This window comes from Urtica dioica, chromosome 9 (assembly GCF_054948205.1).
Source record: "Urtica dioica subsp. dioica isolate 48M chromosome 9, U.dioica_male_clone48M_v1_H2, whole genome shotgun sequence".
Classification (NCBI taxonomy): Eukaryota; Viridiplantae; Streptophyta; class Magnoliopsida; order Rosales; family Urticaceae; genus Urtica; species Urtica dioica.
Genome location: NC_142764.1, coordinates 4217060 through 4222010, shown reverse-complemented (window position 1 = coordinate 4222010; position 4951 = coordinate 4217060).

The window sequence follows — 4951 nt, the reverse complement described above, 5'->3', positions numbered from 1 at the left end:
ACGCGTTCGTCAAGGTTGGTGATCGACCTGGTCTCCCTCGAGGCGTCCTTTGACGCCCCCCTGCTCAAGCAGCGGGGTGAAGCGGCGGTGAGCGCCGAGCTCCCCCGAGCGTCTAACTTGGACGCCTCGGGTGTCGAGCTTGCGATAGTGCCGTCCGAATCTTTCTTCAACGAGATTTACTCCGACGATCCCCAAGGGTCGGGCTCGGAGGGCCCTGAAGAGGACTCGGAGGCTCCTCCCGCGAGGGGGAAGGAGAAACATAATGGCAAGGTGCTGGCGACGGCATGGCCGGCCCTCGAGTCCGCGGAGGCTTCGGGCTACACTTATGCCCGATCGCTGGAGAGGACTCGTATGTACGGGGTAGGCGACTCTGTCGCCCCCGTCGGCTTAGACTGCAAGGGAATCGATGCTGCGAGCACGCTCACTTCCCGAGTCTTCAGCACGCTTCGGGAGACGTATAACATCCCTACCTTGGTGGGATTGCTTAGACCCGCTCCCGAGGACAGGCCCTCTCGCCCCAGGGACGGGTATGCGGCCGTGATGATTGGGAGTCTTGTCTGCGGGTTGCGTCTCCCGTTTCCCACGATCGTCCGACTAGGGGTAGCAGATCCTGACCCGACTAGGGGTCCATGCATGTCAGATGAGCCCGGCGTTCTATCGCCTGTTGGCTACATGTTTCATGGACTAGCACTGCCAGACGCAGCATGCCATGACCGTGGATGACTTCCGTAACCTGGTCATCGTCTTCCCGTCGCCGGGGCAGCCGGGATTTCATATGGCCCGTCCTCGGGGTAATGTGAGGCTGGTCGAAGATTGTGACCCGCCTAGCCGCCGGGCGTGGGTGTGGGTCACCTTGGACGCTTTTGGCGAGGCGCCCCTTCCCTTCGGTCGTCTGGCCGAATTTCCAGCGGACGAGGGGGCAGCGGAGCTCCCCTTTGTGAGAGAAATATCGGGGATGTCGGAAGCCCGTAAGGCTGGCGAGCGGTTCCGTTCCCCCAAGTTGATGGCGCTCACTGGGTGGTTCCCGCCCTTTGCTCCGGGCACCGAGGAGGTGCTCCGGGAGAGCAGGCCCCCGAGTCCCGTGGTTCAGCCAGCCGCTCCTGCTTCTCGAGGTAACTTTTACGGTTTTGTAAAACTTTTCTGTTCGGCAGAACTTGACTTTCGTTACTTTGCCTTGCGTAGATGCGAAGAGGCGAGCTAGGAGGTTAGCTCTCGCTTCTCGGGACCCCGAGTCGATGGCAAAGATTCGCTCTAGGGTCGCTGACCGCAAGGCGAAGGGAGAGCGCGTCGAGACCGCCGGTCTAGTCGAACCGGAGTCTCGGGCTTCTTTAAAGAGGGTTTCGACATTGGCACCTCCCGACGAGCGTTCCGAACCCAAGAGGGCGAACTCGGCGGTGGAGCTGGAGGCGATAGAGGCTCGAGGGGATTGTTTCCGCCACCTCGAGGGATCTCCATTATCCTGGTGGAAGGGCGTGGTGTCGAAGGGCGACATCGCTTTCTTCCAAGCGGGTGTTACCGACGCTCAGAGGGTCAGTACTTCTGTTTGTTTGGTTATAAGCGTGAGTTTTAGTTTTAACCCTTGCTTCTTTGTTGTCGCATGCGTATGTGAGGGCCGTGCGAAGCGACAGGATTTTGCACGACTTCATCCGGCGCTTAGGGGCATCTCAGGAGGAGCTCGCCCGGACGAAGGCTAGGCTGGCTCAGGTCGAGCGAGGTTCGCACCAGGGGGCGGAGACCGAGACGCTTCCAGACTAGCTTAGAGAGGCCAAGGTGGAACTCCAAATCGCACAAGGCCAGCGCGACGGAGCCCACCTGTCAGTGGCCAAGAGGGCGGGCGAGCTCACCGAAGAACGGCGAGCTTGCGAGGTGGCGACCCGATCAGCGGAGATTTTTCGCACTGAGGTTACCGACCTTCGGAGGCAACTGGACGCTCGATCCGATGCCTTGGAGACGTCGCACCGCCAGCTTACCTCGAGCGAAGCGGCGCGTATTAGGGCGGAGCACGAGCGCGACTCTCTGGCGGAGGAAAACGCTCAACTCTCGTCCCAGCTTGCTGAAGCGGAGCGGAGAGCGTCCGACTTGCAGGATGACTACGACATAGGGATCCCGTCGTGCCGGACTGGTGGAATGTCGAGACGCGACCGCGGCCGACAACGAGGCCCGGGGGGTCACTTTTGACTTCTTCGACACCTTGTTCCCTCTGTTGGACGAGGGTGCTCCATGAGCCGAGTGGCTTTCTTTTTCAGCACGCATGTTTAGCGCTTTGCTTTCTCTTCCTATTTCTATTTTATTTATTTTTCACGCACTTTTTGTTCAGCACGTGTTTATCAGAGTCGTGGCTTGTTTTATTTATGAGATATTTTCGTTGCTTTCATGTTGAATGCTACCTCAATTTCCGAGCAATTTTTACTCGCATGTGCCTTCTTTGTGGGCTATCGTGGCCCAGTGACTTCGCTACGTGCCTTTCGGCGATCGAAGAGGTCGTACCGGGTAGTCCCCGGGGGCTTTGCATCCGTGCCATTGGCGACTGGACGTGTAAGTCGCGCCGGGTTGGGCCGGCATCTTTTGGAGCCCGTGCTTTTAAGCGACCGAGCTCGCCGGGTTAGGCCGGCATCTTCGAGCTCGCGCTGCTTGAGCGACCGAGCTCGCCGGGTAAGGCCGACGTCTTTGAGCTCGCGCTGTTGAGCGACCGAGCTCGCCGGGTTAGGCCAGCGTCTTTGAGCTCGTGCTGTTTGAGCGACCGAGCTCGCCGGGTTAGGCCGGCATCTTCGAGCTCGCGCTGTTTGAGCGACCAAGCTTGCCGGGTTAGGCCGGCGTCTTTGGGTTCGCGCCCTGAACCAAGCGAACGCGCTTTGCGTCGGGTTTAGGCCGACGTCTTTTTAGTGTTCGCGCCCTGGAGCGTCGGAACGTAGGTGCGCCGGGTTAGGCCGGCGTCTTTTTAGTGTTCGCGCCATTGAGCGTCGGAACATAGGTGCGCCGGGTTAGGCCGGCGTCTTTTTTGGTGTTCGCGCCCTTGAGCGTCTGAACGTAGGTGCGCCGGGATAGGCCGGCGTCTTTTTAGTGTTCGCGCCATTGGGCGTCGGAACATAGGTGATCCGGGTTAGACCGGCGTCATTTTTGGGCCCGCTCACCCTGGAGTGAGCGAACGTGGGTGCGTCGGGTTAGGCCGACGTCTTTTGGGCTCGCTCACCCTGGAGTGAGCGAACACGGGTGCGTCGGGTTATGCCGACGTCTTTTGGGCTCGCTCACCCTGGGGTGAGCGAACGCGGTTGCGCCGGGTTAGGCCGGCGTCTTTTACTCAAACCACATGCGCCGGGTTAGGCCGGCGTCTTTTGGTGTTCGTGCCCTGAGGCTAGCGAACCTTAGTTTGGCTCAAATTTGGCCTTTTTTTGGGTTTGAGGCAGCGCCTTTACGCGACTTACATGCGTCTCTGAAGACGTCTTTCACCTGCGCCTTTACGCGTCTTACGGCACGCCGGGAAGGCCGACGTTTTACTCGAACCCGTATGCACGAAGGGCCGTCGGGGTCCGAGCTTCCTAAGTCTGTATCCCCGTGGGGGACTTAGGCCTTGTGCGTCGAGTTAGGCCGACGTCTTTTGGGCCCGCTCACCCTGGAGTGAGCGAACGCGGGTGCGTCGGGTTAGGCCGACGTCTTTTCTCTGACCCATAAGTCTGATGGGCCATCGGGGCCCGAGCTTCTTAAGCCTTTGTCTCCCATGAGTGGGAGGCTTAAGGTTTTTTTTTTTTTTTTTTTGAAGAGTCGGCACGACGAGTATCAGTCGACTCGTAGACTCAGAGCTCGACTCGAAGAGCGAGCTCGACTCGAGGAGGCGTAGATTCGGTGTGGGGAGTACTAGTCGGCTTGACGGACTCGGAGCTCGTCTCGAGGAGCGAGCTCGACTCGAGGAGTGAACTAGACTTAAGGAGCGAGCTTGACTTGAGGAGTGAGCTCGACTCAAGGACCGAGCTCGACTTGAGGAGCGAACTAGGCTCGAGGAGCGAATTGGACTCAAGGACCGAGCTCGACTTGAGGAGCGAACTTGAGCTCGACTCAAGGAGCGAGCTCGACTTGAGGAGCGAACTGGGCTCGAGGAGCGAATTGGACTCAAGGAGCGAGCTCGACTTGAGGAGCGAACTTGAGCTCGACTCAAGGAGCGAGCTCGACTTGAGGAGCGAGCTCGACCTGAGGAGCGAACTGGACTCAAGCAGCGAGCTCGACTTGAGGAGCGAACTTGAGCTCGACTCAAGGAACGAGCTCGACTTGAGGAGCGAACTGGGCTCGAGGAGCAAGCTCGACTCGAAGAGCAAACTTGAGCTCGACTCAAGGAGCGAGCTCGACTCGAGGAGCGAGCTCGACTCAAGGAGCGAGCTTGACTTGAGGACCGAGCTCGACTCGAGGAGCGAACTTGAGCTCGACTCAAGGAGCGAGCTCGACTTGAGGAGCGAACTTGAGCTCGACTCAAGGAGCGAGACCTGAGGAGCAAACTGGGCTCGAGGAGCGAGCTCGACTTGAGGAGCGAGCTCGACTCGAAGAGCGAACTTGAGCTCGACTCAAGGAGCGAGCTCGACTTGAGGAGCGAGCTCGACTTGAGGAGCGAGCTCGACTCGATGAGCGATCCGGGCTCGAGGAGCGAGCTCGACTCGATGCCGGGCTCGTTGAGCTTGCTCTGGTGAGCGACCGAGCTCGCCGAGTTAGGTCGACCTAAGCCTCATCCCAGAAGTAGGGAGCTTAAGGTTTTTACCTTTTCTCTTTTTTTTTTTGGCCGTGAATTCTTGAGTGTATGTCGCAGGACCCATTAGCCCCCCAAGTTTTTAGTTTACAGGCCGTGCTTTGATGACTAAAAACTTTTTTTTTATAAAGTGGGTAAAAAAGACCGCAAACTTTATTTTTTATTGATTTTGCTAACGGGGAACATCCTTGAACAGTGGCAAATAGGCCTTTATTGAATAAG